We start from the raw sequence: 22,258 nt of genomic DNA, 5'->3' as shown, positions 1-22,258 counted from the left end.
ATCAGCTCCTTGAATCTCATTTGTTTATCTTCTCATTTGAAGTGCTACATGATAAATTAACTGGTGGTAAAACAATATTTTATGCTGTGCACTTCTATTTCTATGCCTTTAATAAAAATAGAGATTTTGCTAGGAGATATTTTTCCTTTAATGACTTTCTTAGTGTGTTTGGATTTCAAATAATCTGTTTTCGTTTTCCCTAGTTCTGTGGCATTATCCTGGTTCTTCTGAATGACATAATTATTATTAATAATGAATATAATTCTGTTCAAATAAATAATTTTCAAGGAAGTTTTTTCAATACAGAATCCAAAAAAGTAAGAATAAAGGAGACTGGCTTTCGTGTATCTCGCTTCCTCAATGGAGCATCTGAGGAATAAGGAAGTCACCAATTGTCAGTCAACACCAGTGAAACGTTCTCATTTGCTTCAGCTTTAGATTAATTGAAACAGGCAATATTACTTGTTGCCCCTGAAAAGAATAGGAAGTTCTTTTATATGGCTGAAGTGAAATGGAATGAATGAAGTCAAGTGGAAGATGAGTCTGATTTACGCAGGCATGCTCATTGTGTTTGATATTTGTTCTTGAAAGAAAATGTCCTATTTGCATTTGGAAGGAGATGCTCACTTCAAAGTCAAATGTGCTGTGCATGATCTAATGTATGGCAGCTCACTGAGGCTTTATAATCTTCTGGTGGTTATTGGATGCCATCTTGAAATATCACATTTCAGGGATATCAGTTTCTTCTTAATTCAGACATTTATTTATTGCCTACAGAAAACCAGCTCTTTCTACCTCTGCCAGTATTAATCACCTCCTCCTCTGTCACTTGTTGTTTGCCAAAAAATGTCAGGGTCAGAAATAATCAAAAACTTGTTTCTGGATCTTGCTTGATAGACGGGACAAAAAAGCCCACAGCATTAGTGCAGGTCAGTAAATTGCTCTTGAAAGCTTAGGAGCTTTACTCAACAATATTTTTCATTCAGTTTGGCTCAGTGAATAGTTCTTCCATTCCTGGATCAAGCCTGGATCTTGTGTAAGGTATCCAGACAGCTCCCTCAGTCAGGTCCAACTGAAGATGCTTTTCAGTAATTGTAGTTAGCATTTGAGTCTAAATGAATTAAGAAGGAAAGCCTGAATAGGATTTTTAGTCTTCCTTGGAATAAGATGAAAGTAAACATAGACACCTCAGGAACCTCAGCCATTCTGACCAACAATTCTACCTGCAAAGTTGATCTGTGTTAGGGAAATTAAAGTGGGTGGATTTTCTTCCACCTGCTACAAGCCTCTCTGGAGAAGTAACGTCCCATAGCGGGGCAGTAGAGCTTTGTGCTCAGGTGCTGGAGAAGAGATGCTGTAAACCTGTGTCACGATGCCACCTGGTGACTCCCACAGGAACAGGAGGTTGAGGCAACTACATCAGGCTCGCGTGTGCTATCAGTCAGCTAATTCATTCCACCAATTTGCCCCCAAATTCTTCCTCTGGTTCCTACAGCGATGAAGGAGTGGGAGGAATGACTCAATCCCCCAGAAGGAACTTCTGATAAGATATTTCCTGTTTAACTCTGGATGTTGCAATCCACAAACACGCTTAAAGTTACCTAAAGGAATGCACAGTTCTGTTCGAAAGCACAGCCAGAAGCATTACAATGTCCATGCAGCAGCTTTTGTGCCAAATGGATAATAAACATGAATTATTTATAGTTCATATTGTAGCTGCTCTGCACTGTCAGTCTGTGCAGGAAAATGATGTCCTGAAAACTCAGAACAACCTTTTGGATGTATGCAGAGGGATCCTGAGGGTTTGCCAGTTGTCCCCTTAGAAGGAAGAAGTTTGTATTTCTAATAATGTTCTTATGCTTGCTGGATATATTTCCACTTTGATGGTGATCAGATTTGCATCATGTTTATCTTCATGGTGGAATATTTTAGGAGTTGGCACAATTGGTTTTAAAGCGTCTCTTTGAATGTCAAGTGATATTTGACACTGTATAGCTGGCATAGACAGCAACATAACCTTCCATTGGAGACTGGAGCTGAAGAAGTCAGCATAAGGGCTTGGAATCTGCTGATTCCCTGGGATGTAGATAGGTCACTAGTTTTCTCCAGCTGCCTACAAGCCTAGCATGACAACCTCACTTAAGTTTAGAAGGATATTTTTTGAAAATACATGTGATTTTTTTTTTTTTTTTTTTTTAAAGATAGGGATAAACAGTGAAAAACACAAGGAGGCAGAGTCTGTGGTCTAATTGTCAGCTACTGAAAAATGTTTTTCTACTATAAATTTTCACTCTGTTTCAAGTAGATGATTATTGTATGTAACTTCATTTTTTGTTTTACATCCAGGTTGAACGATGAAAAAAAACCATTGGTTGTCAACCAAATTACAGTCCTGTCCTCCTTAACGTGTCCTGGTGTAGGTCAAGGGAGAATACATTCCCTTCTGCTGACTGCCCAGGCAGGAGGGCGACCTTTCCCCATGGTGATACCCAGTGTTGCTCTGTTCTCAACTGCCACAGACGAGTGCGTATTGAGGATCCAAACATCTTTCATATTTTAAAAGCTCCACCTGTCTGGAGAGCATGCTTTGATTGTGTGTAGAGTGGGTCAAGGTCTTTGACATCTCTTCTGACACAACAGCATTGAAGTCACGACAGCGTTCTTGGGCGCTTGTACAACACTGAAATGAAAGCTTGTATTAATGCAGAATAGGCGTTTCATAGCTAACTGCTCAGAAGTCAGGAGAGAAAGTTGATGATCTCAGTGTAACTTTCACCTACGTAAGATTTGTCTAGGCTGCTGAGAAAACAGTTTACAAAGGAAAGCCCAGGATGTGCCAAACTGTTAATGTCAAACCTTAATGAGTTAATGATATCTTAATGCTTTTTATTTTCCTATTGTGTCCCTGAACCTTCTTACCTTTAAAGGTGACTTAAAGGTTGTTTTCTTCTTTTTGTTGTTGTTGTTTCTGCTTTGTACAGATTACCAAAGAATCTGCCTTATGTCTGCTGATATGTAGATGCTTGCTGCTTTGAAAATCTTTTTGGAATGAGATGATGTTTGTATTTAGCTGGTATCCAAGGGCAGCAAACATTATTAAAAACACAAAAATCAGGCTTTTCATATAAGGAAAGGAAAAAAAAAAAACAAAACCCAAAAAATCTAGTTTCCCAAACAGTGTCAATCCTCTTCCTGCTTTCCAAAGCATTTTTCATCACTAATATCTGTTATTATGCCTTTAGTGTTAGCAAGCTGTCAGATAATAGGAGACTCCTCTCCCCTTTCCCTCTCCAGTGTGTTTGGAAATACGTTCATGATAGGAAGGACTGCAAATAATCCCACTGTAGAAAGCAGACAAACAGCGTTCTGCTTTACTGTTTGAAGCTGCTTATTATTGTCTTTTCTAGAGAAGAGATCTGCTTTGGTGATTACATGTTAGGAGTCTGCTCCTAATCCATTTAAATCACTTGTAAATTACTTGCCCTCATTTTCTCATTGCTTCCACTATTGTGTGGCACCTTCTTATTTGCATGTCAGGGTGAGCTATTTCCTCATTCCTGCAGAACTGACTCGCATAATACCACAAAGTATAAGGAAAACACACAGTGAAGTTTTTAGCTGTTAGTTATGTTACAGTGATAAGTTTGTATTCCACTGAACAGCTCATCTACCAAGCCTGCAAAAATTCCTAGATTATCCTCACCTGGATTATCATGCAGTTGTATTTGATCCTGAGGACAGCTATTTTCAGGAATTAGAAGGCTATTTTGATCTTCAGCATCTCTAATCAGATATTTTGTGGTCCCTACACAGTGTCTGGATTTGTTGCTGGACTGCACAATTATTTTTAGTGCTCTCTAGACATTAAACTTTTTGGAGATGGAACCATCCTGCTCCATCCTTGCAGAGCCTGAAGTTGCAGGAGTGGTTAGGCAGTATGGCAGAGATGATGCTGTGGGAGGGGACTACTACAGAGAGGGCAGCAGAGCAGTTCCTCCTTTTCCATCCATCTTGTGGTGGGCTTGCATACTCCTTGCATCAGCTTTTGAGCTTTTCTGACCCCACAGTAAACTAACTGAGCTCACTGGCAAAGAAGAATGCCAGTCATTGCATTTATGGCATTAATTTCCTGCTGGATTAATGAGGTGAATACTTCAATTTTACAGTTAGAAAAACATAAGAACTGTGAATTATTGGACAATAGAAAAAGTAGCAGAGGAATCCTCCTGTTATCCTGTGAACTTAATCACTATTAGAGATAACACTCTTTCCACATTTCTTCCATTTCCAAGCTTGTAAGTAATGCAGCTAATGGCTTCTCTTCTATGGGTAACATAAAGGTACTTAGCATTTTTTATAGTGAAGCTCTATTTCTTGGCATCTGTAAAATAATATTTTTGCAGCCTGTTACTATCTAATCGTAGGCAAGGTTTTACTTTCTCCTTTATGAGCTACATTCTTTACCTTGGATAATTGCTCGCTCCTGTTATTAGCTGACTAATAGATGACCATAACATTGATTTTAATAGCTCATTTTGCTCACAGTGGGCCATGGGAGACAAGAAAGACTAAAATCTTTGAGCACAGAAGAGGAAAATATAAGTCAATTTAATTTTATTGGATGAAAACCACGAAGTATAGAACAAAATCAATTTCGGCATCATCAGAAAGTTGCTGTTTTCTTTATGCAGTTTAAGTTTCCTTCATAAACTTTTCTGCACTAAGGTTAGAATTTTGTTTTGATCCTTTTGATACGTTTGTTCTGGTTCTTATACTAAGGCAAAAGATCTAGTTCCCCAGAGGGAAATTTAAACCCACCTAACTGCATCTGAGTCAGCAGAAGCTTTTGGATGGATTCCTGCGTGCTTTTTTCTTCTTAGATGTTGTTGTAATGGAATTGATTCAAAAGCAAGCAATTCTGAAACTGTTAGAACGATTTATTGTATTAGTATATTGTCACTGCTGATTCTGGTGGTCATCTGACCTCTGTGACAGGAATATTTTCCCTAGTTGTAGTGTCATTCAGGGCAACTGTAGGTGCTTGAGAATTATGAGGACTCGGCTTACCTCAGTTAGAAAGCATCTCGGAGCTGGTAAGCAGGAATCTGACTATTAATGCAAGAGTGCTCATGAACAGATGCAGCCTCTGCAGGAATGGGCAGGCTGGCCAGCCCTAATCACATCAGCTGGCCTGGGAATGGGCTGGCTGTCTGTCATGCCTCCGTCCCTCACTAAGTACTGGCCAGCAGCATCCCTGGGGCATGTGGATAAGCCTGCACTTGTTTAGTAGTATTGTTGATTCTATCCAAATTTGGGAACGGTTGTAGCGTAGAAATACTTGAGGTCTCTTCTCCAGTCTTATTCAGGCAGATTCTGACTTTGTTAATTGGTGAAAAAATACGGCTTTTTTTCATTTTTGAATTGTTTTGGTATTAAAAAGAAAATCATGTCTTGATGCTACCTTGATTTCTATTGATGAGTGCACTTGTTAATGTTATAGATTTTAAAGAAACTTCCATATTTAAAGGCTAAAAGGTTAACAACTGAACCCAGATTGTCTCCAGTGAATCAAGCTCAATTTTCTTGAGCTTATTGAAAGCAATCTGCTCCAAAGAAACTAATTAGAGTGAATACAGAATGCCTAGGCTGCGCTGCCTATGCACTCTCAGAGACTTTATTCATTTATTTCCTGTAATTTTGTGAAATCAGGTAGTTGTCTGTCATGCTTTCTCTTCTGGTAGTGGTGATGTGAAAAGCAAAACATACTCCTCTGAAATACCAAGTTGGACCTGGTGTGCTACAAGAAGGATGCTCTGATACTGCTAGCTGGATATCTATGCTGTTAAAAATGATACTGTCAGATTCATCAGCCCTCTGTAGTTGAACTGATGGCTGCTGGCTGGCTCGGATGATTCAGAGGATGCAAAAACCACAGTTAACTAAGGATTCTTAATTGAGGCTTGTAATGTTAAGTAATTACGGATGCTTTCTGTTCTATTATTATTATTTTTATGTAGTCACATGCCTTACTCTGGTGTGTTGCTTGTTTTGAATTTGAGAGTGGTAATCAAGCTGCTCTTGTGTTTTGCTTCATGTAGGGGGGGAAGTGTTACTTCGTTCCATAGAGGGTGACAGCGTTACTTCACATCTGGGTGTAGATGGCCTTGGAGTTGTTAGCAGTTGAATCAAAAGGTCTGATTTTTATACTCCTGTGATATGTGGATTTGGAGGATTAAGTTTTGGAAGCAGTGTTTGAACAATTATTTGCTTAAGTCCCAAAAGTCCTATTTTGTGGAAATAATGATAGAGCATGTAACAATTCTGAACTTGCTTGATATCCCTTAGGCAGTAGATCTATTTATCTTTGCAAAGATCTTCTCTTCCTAGAGCTCTAGGCATCCTGAAAATTCACTGAATTACTGTCTTTTTTGAAGGTAGGACCTTTTATATCTAATTTAAATAACTTGGTGGATCTCCGATAGCCTTTGCAGGGCACAGTAGCTTCTAGTGCAGTTTAGATTAGCTCTTTATACGTTAAGCAGCTGTGTATTAACCATCAAAACAAATGGAAAGGTGCGGAGCATTTTGTAGTGAAAGGTCTGGTGGTGGATCAGAGCTGATACGGAGCTTATTTTGAATCTGATCCCTTTGAAGAAACATCAGAAGCCCTTTTACTTCTGAAAAGGTGTTGCTTTCCTGCAGGGTATCTAGTGATCACTCCTTATGCTGTTTGTTGGCCTGATACCTGAAAAGTCCCTAGTTCCATGAAGATGAGTAGGAAAGCTGGCAATGCTTGTCTTTATTGGGTGGAAAATGCCTGGATGTTCTGATGATGGGCTGGTGGCACATTCCCAAACATAAGGAAGTGACTGTTGAACTCGTTAACTGTTCTAGAAGCTTTTCTAAATTCTTCTTTTCTACTTTCAGAACTATGTTTTAAGAGAATCCAGTTCTGCTTGTGTGTTCCAAAACGTTACAACTAAAAATAGATGCTGAGAAACAGGGTTTTATTGTTTGTTTGTTTCCTTTAAAAAAAAAAAAAAGGAGAAAAGGGCAGCATAAAATATCAGGGAGGTGGAGAGAGAGATACTTCCAACAGCTTGATTTGCCTTTTCATTGTGTAAGATGGGTGAATGTGAAAATCAGAGTAATTAATCAATGTGAACTTTCCAGATTTATCATTGTTAAAGTGCACCTGTGCCAAGCAACATTGTGCTGATTCTGGAAGAAAAAAAAATTGCAGCATATTCATTAACCACCTCTGGGTTTTGTGCCTCATTTGCAGAGAATGGGCCAGGGAGAGGCAGGGTTTTGGTTCATGCTGAGGTAGTGCAGCACAAAGCAAGCAGAAGATATTCAGCTGAAGGGATTAACTCTCTCTTTTTGTTTTTTTTCCTTTCTTCTCTTTGTTCCTTACTTTTTTAATGAAAAGTGCTTTTAGTGGAGGGTGGCCGCAGGGAGGAGAGATCCTGAAATGTGCGGGCAAGTGTGGAGCCGGTTGTGTTTGCAGAGTCCCTCCTGCATATTGGGGACCAGTGCCTGCTGATAAGGCTCACTTGTGTGCTCTGTGCCTGTGTCCTGGCTTTGCTGGCTCATGAATACAGCTGTCAGAGCTATTTAGGTATTAACTTTGCTGAAGCATGTGTGAACATCAAGAGTTGGAACTTATTTTTAACACCCAGTTTTATCCCTTTTGATAGGGAGGAAAAAAATAAATCTGAAACTTCTCAAGGAAAAACTAGTGGACTGATAAATAATTTTTTAAAAGGTGTATTTCAGTTTAAATATTTCACGTCTGCTGCTATGAGTATAGGAACATTTTATTTTATTTTACATGCTCTTTTGTCAAACCGTTTAATAGAAAAAAATTGAGTACTAATCAGAAATTGCCCTGGAGGACTTTGAAAATAATGGATTATCCATATACTGGCTTCAATAGAAGTAATATATCATTATACAGTACTACTTATTTGTCATGAAATAATGAAGATCTCTACAAAAGGCAGAAGTAATAATTGGAGGTTGTGATGTAGTACTTCTGGAAGTTCAGCGCAGTTTTCTGATCAGAACTGCAATTTCATGTATTCCCAGGGGTGAAAACTGTTGGGGTCTGTTGTTTTTAATTCAGAATTTTGATCAGTTTTCATATTCCAATAGTTGATACGGCTCTTTCTAAAGCAGGAAATCTGTAATGCAAGTGCTCTAATGCTTGAGTTATCAGAGTTCTTGCTAGATAATGTAAACAAGGACATAAAGGAGCTCTTACTCCATCTGTATATGTGACTGCCAAGCAGCAGCGATATTCTCAAACTGTATGGTAGGTTATTCATTCATCTTTTTTTTTTTGTCTTCTGAGTATAGGCTAAGATATTTTTCACAGCTCTGTTTAATAATAGGAGAGAGACACTGGGATTGTGACTGCCTAGGGGAGTCTAGGTATGGATTGGAGTATGAAAAATAAGATAAAGATAAGGACTTACTAAATCCTGAAGACAATCAAGTCAAACTACAATCTGTCTCTCTTATAGACTCCATTGCTCTTCAGCTGTCCCCCTTCTACACTGTTTTAGAGAACTGTTGTATCCAATTCACCTAGCTTGTATTTTGTGGATGGCTTTTAATTACAAGCACTTACAAGACCAGCCTTTCTGTAAATATAACCAAGTCAAATGTCTTGAATGCTCAACATGTGTATGCGTGGCTGACTCTCACTAGTCAGCTGCAGTGACACACTATCAAAGGAAAGGAACGTTCATCGAGCTTAAAAATATCCCACTCTCCATGCCCAAGTGGCTCCACACCAATCTTTAGCCCAAACTGTCAAGAAACAGAGGAGAATTGGAATCATTTTGCATATAAATTGGTGACATGTAACTTATCTCAAATGCTGATAATGTTGAATGGCATCTTACATTCTATGATTCTGTGTGAGAGCTGGCTGTTTTGTAAAGTACTGTAACAACCATAGGGTGATAGATAACCACGTCACCATGAACTGTGTAAGTCCATGAGGCATGCAGCAAAACAAGCTGTTAAATGATGTTTGTGTTTCAGCCTTTGTTTTTTTTGAGGTCTTCATTGCTCCTTGGAGGCTTCTTTCACTTAAAGAAAAGGAGAAGGCAACCTCTGTGCTTGTAGATAGAACTAATTCAGTTGTATCAGAAGATACCACTGAGTTGGTGCTTGGAATGGATGGGTTTTACAAGCTCGTGCTGCGCTTGGTTTGTTCTTGCTCTAGACTGCAGCAATCACGAATGGACAGAACTGGTGCAAATACTGTAGCTTTGGATGCTGAATGTGGAAACTGATGGAAACAAGGCTTTGCCAAGTGGTGAAACATCCTCCCAGGCCAATACCAGTCTCCTGTGACTGTGTTGTACCTCAGCCTGGACTGTTGGTAGGATTTCTTCCTCTTTCCAGCTCTAAAGAATCTTCAGGCTCTGATACCACTGCTTGGAAAGTTGATAACACCTGAATCAAGTGCAAGTAGCACATCCTGAATCCTTGAACTGATAGAATAATGAGATATGCCCACAGTTAATAGCCTCACTATGTACTCTTGCTGGGCTGGAGAAGCTTGGTTTCCAGAAGGAAGAGCTGGTGCTGAGAGAGGGGTTCCAGAGAGAAAAGGACGCCCAAAGAGAACATGAAGATCCTGACTGAAGGATGTACCTGGGAAGTGAGGCAGATGCGTGGAGACCAAGGAGATGCCCAGCACCAAATAATTGTGCCTGGGACCAGAAACTGCAAGCAGCATCATAGCAGAATCCAGCAGGAATTTCTGCCCAACCTGCTCTAGCCAACGTTCCTGCCTGCAGGGAAGCCAAGACCTTGGGAACGTCATGGGGAAGTTGTAACAGCCATAGAGAATAAGCACAGAAAAAAACAAACCCTGCTGAAGTTTTTGCAGAGGTGGTATTCTTTGTTTTCCCAAGGATTCTGGGTGAAACTTAAAGCGAGCTATGAGATGGAGAAGGAAGCAGGGAGGGGGAAGTGCTGCTGTTAATTTGGCATTCATTTTAAGGAGCTGAACGGCAGCCAGAAGCAGTGCAGATGGCATCTCAATTCCCTCTTCTTTTGAAGAAAATGTATTTTTAATACAGTTACTTTTTGTTTCCATTAAGACATTTTTAGCTGTGGAATAAGGGCAGTTAAAGGCAGCAGTTAAACCCCCAGCTTTTAGATGACATTTCTGAAAGCAGTTTATTTCCCAGAGCAATAGATGTATGAAACATATGGTTTCTTCAGAGCCACAACCAAGGAGCTGGGTAGTACGGATGCAGAGGCTAGTTGGCAGATGCCCCAGGAAGGAAGCGAAAGGACACAAAACTGGTGATATTGTTGCTTTTGCATATGGGTGTGGTGGTGACTGGAGAATTTGTCTGTATTAAATTGTGTCTTCTACCCTTCTGGCAAATCAGAACTCTAAGCTTTTCTAGATTAACTGCGTTCCAGACACCTGCTTGGTTTTCTGACACCCGATCAAATGCCTGTCTGACTGCCGTTAGGACTGCAAATCTGCACCAGGTGAAAGCATACCATGCTTTAGGAGTGGTATTTTTATAAATAATTGATTCTTTCAGTAAGGGATTTTTCTGAGAGTAATTCTTTCATGAACCTATTTGTGAAACATTCTCTTAGGTAAACTTCAAGTTCAAAGATAAAATTTGAACTAAAATACACATACCAAACAGGCTGCTGTGTGCATTTGCCTGTCAATAAGATAGAGCTCCTATTTTGGCAATTTGTTGCATCTCTGATGTGAACTTCAGACTTACTTATATATTGAAAACATTCCCATAGGGCGTGATCAGCACTGCCATGGTACAGCTCATGATTGATAGCAGTATGAATCAGGAAATGCCACTTAAAATACTTTATAAGAGAAGCTATCTCTTATTATTATTTGTGTATCTCCACAAGTAAAAAATTTAAAGCTTGATTTTTACAGAAAACCATTCAACTGATATTAGAGCCATTGCTTCTACTTCCTTTTGAGAGACAAAATTCTGAGATTTTACCATTAAATAAGTGAAAGAGAGACTAAAAGGACATGACAGCTGGAAAGATTAGTTATTCAAACATTTTATTCCCAGAACTATTAAATAAATAATTAGATAAATAAATGAAAGTATCTGATAATGCAGAAGGTTTATTACTCTAAACATCTTTCCAGAACTGTCTATGACCTCTTAACTTACAAACTCATTACTGGTGATGCTGCCTGCAGTGGGTCCCACCTGGGTGCCGGCCCGTCCCCTGCCTGTGCCCGGTGAGAGCTGCAGGTGCCATTGGGGCAGGACGGAGCTGCCCTGCACGGCTGCTGCGAGGGATGAGGTGAGGAGGGCCTGAGGAGCTGCCGCTCTGCTGCCTGTGGGTGCCGGGGAAGCTCCTGCTGTGCTGGGATGGTTGTAAACCTGTGTCCCGTGTCAGATGGAGGAGCAGAAGCGAGCAGCAGAGGCTGCGACTTGGTGGCAGCAGGGAGGGGGCCAGAGGCTGGCACGTTTGCCTCTGTGCTGCTGCAGCAGGTCTGGTGAGGCAGGAACAGCACTGGTTTGGGTGGTGGCTTTCTTAGGGCGCTTGAGTGGTGGGGCCCTATGGGTGCTGCTGTTTCTGTGCCTTCTTCCTTTGGTGCTGCCAGCAGGCTCCTGTTTCACCCAGCAGCTGCTCCCTGCATGGGCTGGGCACCTGGTCTGCTCCTCAGGTGGCTCTTGTTCAGGTCTCCCTGCAGGGCAGGCGCAGCCACCTCTGTCTCCTCAGAGCAACTCTTTGCTGTCAGTGTTCAGGCAGTTATGGATCATCTCTCTGGAAGTGTGGGTGAGAGTGACTGAAAAATGCAGAGGAGAAGAGTTAGTTGCTGTCTGGGACTGAAAGATGGTGAAATACAGGAAGTAAGGCTTAATTGCTGAAGGCAAAGATGGGTAGTAAAAAGGTCTTTTGGTCAGATTAATCTCAGAGCTTAGGTTAAGTCAAACAAGATATGTTGCAAATATATTGAAATAAATAGGCTCATCGTATCCTGATTTATCTTCTCTGTGTGTTCAAATTGGGATATAACTCAAATCTATATTATCTATATTTCTGATGTTCAGCAATGCAACCTCTAAAATACCCAGAAACAGACAGAAAAAGATATAAAGATCAGAACATTGACTGACACAGACCTCTCTTCTGTTACTAAAGCTTATTGTCTTGAAACTTTCATCCCACCCACCAGAATCTTGTGAGAGTTGGTTTATGTATGGAGCAGCTGATGTACCTTCCTGTGAGCAGCAAAGGCTTCTTCCTCTGCCAGAGACTCAGGAATGGAATGAGATCTTGTGCAGTCACAGTGTATTTTGGTGAATCTTCACAGATTAATTTTGTGTATGAAGCTTTTCCTGTTTTCAGTCCGAAGAACTCTCACAGGTCCTTTCCTTCCCAGTGCTTGGGGCTTAAACGTTTCTTCATCAATAACAACACAGTTTCCACCATGATTCCACCAAATCATCTTAAATTGGTCACTTTCAATTGATAGCCAGAGTTTTTGTGGAAAGTTGAGTGCTGAGGAGATTCTGGCTTTGCTCTCCTCAGAAGAAATGTGAGGGAAACATTTGGTTTCCTCTTCATCAGAAGAAGCTGGTGGATCCTTTTCTTTCTTTATCCATGCTAGAGCAGCATCCCATATTGTTCCTTGTTCATCCTGTCCTGGAGGATGAGAAGAAGGGGAGTCTGAGGACTCAGGCAGCTTCTTCAGATTCAGGTGGCTCAATTTTAATTTTTCTTATCTCAGTTTGACCAAAGTTTTCACGTAGAGGCATTTCTGCGGTAAGCCAGACTTCACCCTGCCAGTCAGCACGTGAAGTCTAAGAGAACATCAGGGGATTCCACTGGAAGACTGTCAGACATCACTGTAATGCCCATGTGTCATCACAGTGACATCGTTGTGTGGCACCCAGAGCCTGGCTGGCGCAGCCAGAGCAGATGTCACTGACCAGCACTTGTTGGTCCTGCACAGGGCCACCGGTATTTAATTGTGAGTAGAGAAGCAAAGAGAGCTGTATTTAAAGGGGTTCATTTGTCACCTTTCCTGTGTGGTCCCTGAATAGCCTTCTGGCCTTCTTGGTGTCCCTCTGGTTCTCCAGATGGGGCTGGGGGAGAATCAGTTTCCCAAGTAACACTAACAAAAGAAAATAGCAATCTCTTCCCAGTTTGTAACCACTTCTTGGAAATGCTCCATGGTTTCAATAGCGTGGCTTCTGCAAGGCAGTAGCTGTGTGCCCAGGTGGTGCTCTGCAATGTCAGCAGTCTCCCAGAGGCTGCTCTGTAGGTCCAACTAGGAGAAGGCAGTAAGTACATTTTGCTGATAGTATGAACAGCCACTCTTTGGTTCCTATGCTTTTATTTGGTATTTTATATAGTTTATATTTAGAAAGCAAGCTAATGAAACCTGTGATGTTATTCAAGCCTTTCAAATCACACTCCTCTCTACAGGAGCAAGGGCTTCATTTGTCAAGGAAAGGCTTGGTCTGCAGATGGTGTCTGTTTGCAGGCCTTGGAGGAGCTGTTGACTCCCTCAAGGGCAGAGAGGCCTTTCAGAGCCATCTTGAGATACGTGATGGCTGGGCAGTCACCAAGTGGATGAAGTTGAACAAGAGCTAGTGCCAAAATCTGCCCCAGAGTGGGGCAGCCCAGGATGTATGCACAAACTAGGGGGCAAGAGGCAGGAGAGCTGCCCCACAGAAAGGAGTCTGGGGGTTCTGGGTGATGGCAAGTTGAATCTGAGTCAGCGTTGTGCCTTGACAGCCCAAAGGGCCACCTGTACCTGGAGGTGGTGCGTCAGGCCCGCACTGGCAGCCAAGGGAAGGGGTTGTCCTGCTGTGCTCTGTGCTGTGTGGCCTCACCTCCAGCACTGGGTGCTGGTTTGGGCACCACAGTCAAAGAAGGACACAAAAATGTTCGTGCCAAGGGATGGTTGTGAAGATGTGATTACTCTTGCTCAGGTAGTCTGACTCTGTTTTGAAGAGGAAATTTATTTATAATGTGTTTGTTTTATGAAGCTAGTTTTCAACATAGTGTTTTCCAAGCTACAGGTTGCAAGGCTAACACAAGGAACAGTGTTCATATTAGTGTATAACATACAAACCTGACTAGCTGAGATTTGAGCTTCTGTCCTCTTTTGCAATGACAGCAGTAGCTAATACTCTTCTGAATGCCTTAGAATCTCTTATCCCTTTTGAATTAAAATTCACAATGTGTTTTTTTGCTAATTAATTCGGAGATAGGGTTGGGAAAATATTTTCACGTGGCTGGGGAGAGCTACTGGTGTCTGCCACTGCTAAGGTCGGAGGCTTTTTCTTTCATTCTTTTTAGGAATAGGCTTAAGGCAGTTCAAAAGGGAGAGTGAAGCTCTGAATTCTCTGATGGAGACTTGTTTTGCAGCCAGATTGCTATGACAGAAAATGCTTTGCTCCAGCTCTCATGCAGCTTTGTCTGGGCTTTGTGATCAGCATCATCCCAAAGAAGCAAAACTGTTCAGGAAATTTATAGATAGCAATTTGGTCTCCAGTGTAGCAAAGGCTCATCTGTTAATTGCTTTGAAGATTAAAGTCAAGACCTTGAACTGGCATCTGAAACTGACTTTAGAGATAAGCCCTAGCCGTGAACTTCTGTCATCTCCTTTGCAAAGCCTTTGGTATTTAGAGGATAATAGATAAGCAGGATATCCAGGACAGCATCCAACTGATGTAAAGGATTTGTTTTATGGGAACCTAAATTGTTTCAGGGCTAAAACCAGTTCTCTCTAGGTCTGTTATCCAGAGATCTTTCCAGAGAAGATGTAAACTAAGAAAGAGTGAAAGTAAGGCCAAGTAGACACACAGAAGTGACAGCAAGTCAAATATTGATAATATCTGCCATGTAAATAATAGGCACTTCAGGTTGCTAATTGAATTGACGTGTAGTTTTAATTTAAGACGAATAAAAAGAAACGCTTTCCTAGATATGGTGTTGTGTTTTTTGTCCTTTTTTTTTTTTTTTTTGGATGGGAGAATTCTTTTTTTGGTCTTTTGATCCTCCGGTACCTTTCTTTCACTTCTTCCTCACCACACAAACCCAATTTGGATTAAATTGCCATTTTTTGCTCAATGAAGTGAAACATCAAATTCTGAGGTTGTTTAAACATTTTGTCATTACTTTTTTTTTTTTTTTTTTCAAGGCAGTTTTCACTGGGGGATGTTTCCATTTTTCTGTGTTAAGAATGTTGTAGGAAAATGCTTATGGCAAGTTAAAGAATTTGTTTGAGATACTTCGGAATAACTGAATTCCCTGGTAGTTTTGGTTCCGCCACTCAATGTCATTTTTCATCAAAAGGATCTCGGTTAGTCAAGTATGATACAAGCAGAGATGTTTTCTCAGAGATCCTCTACTGTGCTGGGACTAGAGTCTGATTTGAGGACAACGTTTGAGAGCTCTCTGTTGATGGCATTTGTTGTTGTGGTGTTTGGGAGCAGTGCCAAGGAGGTGTTGCATGTGGCCAACTGCAAGGACGAAACCACAGACACTCCACACACTGCAGAACTTACAGCACACTGTTAAACGGGGAAAAAACTTGTGATGTACAACCAGTATGGTAACAGCAGTACTGCTGCTGTTTTCTTTTTCTCGGGGAGATTAAAAATAACAGATTTAATTAGGAGAGGATAAACATCAGAGGGAAAAGAACATATGCCATTGAACTTGAAGGACGAGGAGTGGAGAATTTATGCATAATTGGTGAAATCTAAAATGGGAATGAATTGAAGGTGCTACATGGCAGGTAACAGGAGGCAGTCTGAACAAACCACTGTCAGTGAGAAGTCTGAAAATAAAAAGAGCTCTTGTATGTTGTCAAACCGAAGAAAAGACTTGCTCTACTTTGGTTTCTTCTGTTTCTATCTGTTTTCTCCCCATATTTTCCGACCTCAGGTTGTCCTTGAAGTTATTCTTTCCCGTTAACACTGTTGAGGTTGTTCAGTGATATAGTTTGCCTGTTCTTATGGGCTCAGATAATACAGGTTGTTCTCTCATGCTGCCTGGCCTGGAGCATCAAGCAGCGGTGTTAGCCTTCTTGGTGGGTGACTAATGTATCCAGCAGCATTTCTGAGCTTAAGAAAGCAGGAAAACACTTCAGGCAGCTACAGGTCTTTCCAAGCTGCAGCAGAGAGAGGAGAACTGGAAAATAGTAATAGGGCCTCTGAGTTCTGTTCCAGGAGATGGGAGGTGAGGGCTCATTTCTCCCCCTCCTTTTTTTATAAAAGGGAAAGAAGGGACAAGTAAGAAAAAGGACTTGCATTCCAGTGCTCAGCTACAGTGGAGCTTGCAAAACATGATGTTGGGATAGATGAGTGTGCCCCTTTTGCTCAGTGAGCAAAACCCTTTCTTCTTTCTCTTATCCCTCCCTGCCCCCCTCATCTCCACAGTTTATTGTGATACGTAAAGTGGATGTTGTTCTCTACCTCATCCCAGCCCTGCAGCTGGTGCTCTGTTTTGAGAAGGAAGATGATGAAAAGAGGATACTGTGATTTGGTTTGAATTGCAGCCACTCTTACCAGCTCAGCTGTGGCTCTCCAACACAGGCATGGTGCTTTCCTTCTCAGTTTTTTATTAGAAGTAAATATACTACTCGTGTAGGTAATGGTTATCCTGTGATGTGCGAGCCAAGCACAAAAGGGATTCTGGTACAACCTCGGGGATCTGCAGATAACTTAATTTTACTGTTTGTTGTGTTTGTAGCAGTGGCTGGCTACCAAGCACTTGGGTAAATTGTTTATTTGAAGAGAAATACAGGACAAGTCTGTGGAGCATAGTAATGTTTCTTTGCTCAGTTTGTTTTTTTTTTTATCAGAAGAGAATCTTAAAAGTTAAGCTGTAGTAATTACTGCTTGCAGGTAGCAGAGATTTATCGTTGCTCTTATGCAGAGATCTGCTGCCTATGTTAAAATGTTTCCTTCTGCAAAAGCAATCTGAAATCCCTGCTTTATTGACAAAAGCAATTTTCTTTAGCTTTAGAGGAAGATGGAGAAGGGTAACTGCTGATTTATGTTCTGAACAAATATCCCAAAGCGGTGCATACACGCACATGGATTTCTTGGTTACTGTGCTATTAATATTTACCTTAATATTTATCCTAAAAATGTTTGTTTTTTTTTTTTAATGTAAGAAGCTTCCTCTGCATGATTTTTTTTTTCCTACCTGATCCCACATCCCAAAAAGGCACCGCAAAAATCAGTTTCTTCTGCCTCTGTGTAGAATTGAGATGCTTATGATCATGAGTTTTACAGCTCAAATGGTACCTTTCATACTGTCACATTAACCTCCTCATACTACTTGTAGAAGCAAGGCATCCCAGGGCAATTACATATAAAATGATAACATTGCTAAGTTTCAAATGTACAACAGGAATAAGCAGAATCTTTGCTGATGCTGTGGCAAGCGTTCTGCAAACATCAGATGCAAATGAAGGTCTTCAGCAAATTTTGTGGTATAAATTGTAGCTGATAAAGAAGAAGTTGAAATGTTTTGAGACAATGGCATCTTTGAAGAAGAATAAACAGTATAATCTTCTGTGTGTGGGAATGATGGAGATGTGTGTATGAACTAGATCTGTACTATATCAGTTCACAGATGGTCCCAATTCAGTTGAGACATCAAAAATCAGTCTTGAAAGTTGCAGCTTTAACTTCAGTACATTTGTTCTTGTCTGACTTAATTCATGCAGAAGGACCTGCAGGAGTGGAATAATCCTAAATTTTCATAAAGGGAAAACTTTGTGACTTGAATTTTTTTTGTAGTTATAACAAGTACTGTTATATTTAAGAATTAAATTGAAAACATCATCAGTTTCATAGAATCCTTGAATATCCTGAGTTGGAAGGGACCACCCAAAATCAAACCATTTTTCTGAAAGCATTGTCTAGACACTTGTTGAGATGTGCTGAAATGCTCAAAGAAACCATCATGCCATTAAGCACAAGCTAAAAGGAAGTATTTGCAAAAGAAAATACCTACCTTGCCAAAATAAAAGAGGAAAAAAAAAAAAAGAAGAGATTCTACCTCTACCAAAGCTCTTCTTTCAATATATATTAGTATGGAGAATAGTTTATTGGATGAGGAGTACATGGGTCCTCTGTAGAGAGAAATGAAGTAATGTATGTCCTGTGTCCACAGGGATAGCATTCAAAAGCTAAGAGAAAAAGCCTCAAATAATATTGGTAACAGTGGGCTTGGAGTGCCATAGATTGTATTTAGGCCCGTGGCTGGTGGCACACAAGACCTGTTTTTAAAGGATTGATTGCAGTAGGGCTTTTTATTATTGATCATCCATGGCTTTGAGATGTACAAATCAGCAACTTGATTCTAGTTTGAGCAAAACTGTGATCTAGGTGGACTTTTTCTGTGATAGACTGTTGTCTTATATTGACACACTGAAGACTATTTATTGGACAAGGTCTTGAGATGGTCTTTGTACCTGCAGCTCATATTGGTTTAGGAGAGATCAGTAGGTAATTCAGTAGCTTGCAGTATCAGCCTGTTGGAACTGAGCAGAGTTCAGTGAATACCCTTTAAAATCCTGTTTGAAGGCAGCTGCTATTTAGAAGGCTTAAAATACTTGTTATAGATAGCTTGTGACATTCCCATCCATCTAGTCACAGATGAAGATAAATTAAGAAGTGTAAACAAAGCAGGAGCATTCAAAAAATTCAATCCCGTACTGATTTCTCTTTTCTCTTCCATTTACGTCTTCAGGCTGTAAGACTCCTTAAAAATGAGCAAATCTTTAAAAATTAAATAATTTTTAAACAGAAGAGAAATATTTTTGATTTAAGAACAACTATTGCAGTATATTGGAGGAGGGGGGGATGACAACAATTTAATTCTGCCCTGAACTTCACGCTTAACCCAGCTATAGACACTCTAAAGAATTATTATGACTCTTCACTTCGCACAATATTGGACCAGTTTCTGCCAATATAAATTTATATAGATTTTTATCAAGTGATGGCAAGTAGTGAAAACAAGCATTAAAATGAGAAGGTACAAAAGGGAGCATCAAAGGCAAGGGAAGAGTTTTGATGCTCTCAGATGTCAGAAATGCTGTCTCAGGGTAAGGCTTTAAATGAAATCTTGTTTGAGAAAGTGGATTAGATTTATCCAAGGGTCACTTCATGACATTTCTGAGTTGGTTATATTAGGTTGTTTCAGAGGAATTGATGAGAAAATTGGACGGTATCAATTACTACAAGAAAAGATCTTGAACAATGATTTAATTCACCAACTACCACCAGATGTTTGAAGTTCTATGTATTACCTGTTTTGATTTTCTGTAATGAAGATATTTCAGTATTTCAGGCTAATTCTTTAAGCCGTTGTTGATGATAGCTTCTTGATTTTAGGCATCATTTTCTTTTGAAATTTTGCTCATCCATAACTGATTTCAGCTGAAACTGTGTTCTCTCTCCCCCTTTCTTGATGTTGGCCTTTCTTGATGTTGGCCTTAGAATGCTTCACTGTGTGATCAGATTCATGAGGGATGATCGTTGCATCTTACTGAGTACTTTGATGGGTGTTTAAGACTGACTTTGTGCTAATTGTGTATGGGAAACAGTAGTGGCTATATGTTTCTCTGTCAAATAATGTCATTAATGGTTTCAAATTAGTTATTGAGAATGATTTTTAAATATAATTTGTGACCTCTCATGAGAGCAAGAAAGAGGCTGAAACTGAACATACACAGATCAAGTAATGGAGCATTCTGAATATCTAGAAGGGAACCTGAGATTACAATTCTGCAGGGGAGTCCTCAGGAGGTTAACAGTACTAGGAGTGTAGTACTTCATGTTATGTCACATTTTGTACGTGTGAGTATGATGGCAGAACAGAAAGACTTCCTCTTTTCTAAAGTTTAGATGTCTTGATTTCCCATCTCTTTGTTAAGTGCTTTGGTTTGGTTGGTAAGCAGGGATTCTCCTGAATTTCCTTCCCTTTGAAGTGGAGAAAATGCCTTCTAAAGATCCCAAGGCAGACTGACTAGGTGTCTGAGAGAAAAGGGGTTTTCAGCCAGTATTTGGAGATACCAGCTGCGCTCAGGAGAATAAGACAGGTGAGCAGAGGAGAAAGCAGTGATGGCATCGGTGCACTTCCTTGCTGTGTGAATTGACGTAGTTAATTATGCATCTGATATATTTTTTCTTAATGATCCGGTAGACCTCAAGTTCAGCAAATCTGTGGTTCTTGCTGATTATTTCACTCAGCTCTTGATTAGAGACTCTTGCCATTCAACTCTGATTGTCATCTGCCCCCTGTTTGTAGCTGGTGATGTTTGCTTTTGTTTGCCTTGATGGATATTGGTATTAATTCCTTGAATAACAAATTTGTTTCATAAATGGAGAGACAACAACAACAAGAAGTTGTCACAGTATATCAGACTTACTTGAATTTTATAAATGCATTAGTAAACATGAAAAAGACCAAGTATAAATATAAAACTGAGGTGGCTATTCTTTTTCTATCAGTATGAATAATGAAAAAAAAAAAAGAAATTTATTATTCAGGAAGCTTCAGTTGCCCTTTCTTGGGGAAAATGGTCAACCCAACCCCACAGCAATGAATTATGAAATAAATTCAGATAATGGGTGGGGGGGATGGGGCAAGGGAAGGTTGCGGAGTTGATAATTGTTTTTAAGCTTTTTGCACACAGCATTCAGAAATAGCCAAGCTTTCTTTGCCTACTTTTACAGCATATTTCATTTTCCCTTTCATGAGGAAAAAAAAAATAAAAGCACATTTCCATGAAGCTGTATAGCTGAGTGGGAGCGTTCCCAACATACACCATGAGGCGTGTTTCAGTGTGCTTCAAGAGTCATACCTGCATAGGCCATGATTCAGGCATGATAATCATAGAGATACCTGTTCAAAGTAATATTTATTTCATTGTACTTCAAGGCATCATCCCACCTGTCTTCCATAATAGTTTTGAATTTTGTGATGTATTTAAACAGCAGTCATGTAAATGCAGTTAAGAAAGAGAATGCAAAGTGCTTGAGGTTTGCCTGTTGTTTCTGTCCTTCAATGCTGATGTGCTCCCTAACCTTTCCATAATTACCTCCAGAAGATGCATACTCTTGTTATCACCCAGTGGCCAGCGGAGTGAGCCTATAGTGGGGACTTGAGCATTGGTCTGTTTCAAGTTGCTTGGTCTTCCCAGTGTCCTTTGGAGGCACCGTATCAGCTCAGTAAAACTCAAATGATTCTTGCTCCTCACTTTTTGCTCATCTTCTATCTTTACTACGTATTCTAATTCTTTTCCCCTGGCCTAGAATCCCAACTTATATTTTCCAAGAGAAGGAATGTTTGTATTACTTCCCTTTTTAGATGTCCAATGTGACATGCTTTAAATGTTGGTTTTTTTGCTATCCTTGTTCTTCAAATAGTGTACGCAGCCTATTCTTCCTTAGGCACTTTAATTGCCTTTGAAAATGTAAGCTGACGTGGACAGTGCTTTCTCTTGCCTTTTCTACATCTCCTATTATTTTTGGTGACGTTTCCCAACATCACCTGTCTTTCCATATGAAGATTTCCTGTTATTGCTCAAGGTCTGGGAATAATTCAGCTTGCCTTTTTTTTCCCCAACTGATTGAGTTATGATTCCTCAAGAGAATGTGTACGTGTTTTCTGTTTTGGTTCTAAGAGAGATGAATGAAGATGCAATTAGAATGTCTAAGCTGTTTTTTTCTCAAACAGTCTATCTGAAATTCATCTTAAGACATTTTCCAGAATGTTTGTAAGTATTAAACCTCTATGAAGTGAATCATAATTTAAATGACAAAGCAGTACCCTACACTTATCAAAATTTGATTTCTATCTTTTTATTGTGTTTGATTTGTGTTGTGGTTTAACCTGGCAAGCATGTAAACACCACACAGCCTTTTGCTCACTTCCCCTCCTCCCAGTAAGATGGGAGAGAGAATTAAATAACAGTAGTGATAATAATAATAATATGTATATATAAAACGAGGGGTGCACAGAGCATTCTGATTACTCATGATGTACATCATATACGTCTGTGATTTTTAAATAAGTGTATTCCTGTAGAGCATTTTCTTTTCTTATACTTTTATATAACCTTATCATAATATTATATAATTTTATATATCTTATAATAATAGTCTTATATTCAGTATCTATCCATATTTGACCTGGATGAACTCTTCTAACCTTCATCTTGAGTTTGTCTCAAGTG

General features: G+C 39.9%; 1 long non-coding RNA gene across 1 annotated transcript in view; it reads left to right on the top strand.

The window, feature by feature from the left end:
• LOC122189729 overlaps window positions 1-9,340 on the top strand; it is a 66,974-nt gene extending 57,634 nt beyond the window's left edge. Inside the window, exon 4 of the long non-coding RNA XR_006181945.1 lies at window positions 9,239-9,340. This is a non-coding gene — a long non-coding RNA (uncharacterized LOC122189729). The remainder of the gene's footprint in view (window positions 1-9,238) is intronic.
• The last annotated feature ends 12,918 nt before the right edge of the window (window positions 9,341-22,258 follow it).

The sequence above is a fragment of the Lagopus leucura genome, unplaced genomic scaffold (genome assembly GCF_019238085.1).
Source record: "Lagopus leucura isolate 7727_CA_CO unplaced genomic scaffold, USGS_WTPT01 Super-Scaffold_100157, whole genome shotgun sequence".
Classification (NCBI taxonomy): Eukaryota; Metazoa; Chordata; class Aves; order Galliformes; family Phasianidae; genus Lagopus; species Lagopus leucura.
The sequence above is the reverse complement of the archived record's forward strand: the minus strand, read 5'-3'. Positions and strand labels throughout refer to the sequence as shown.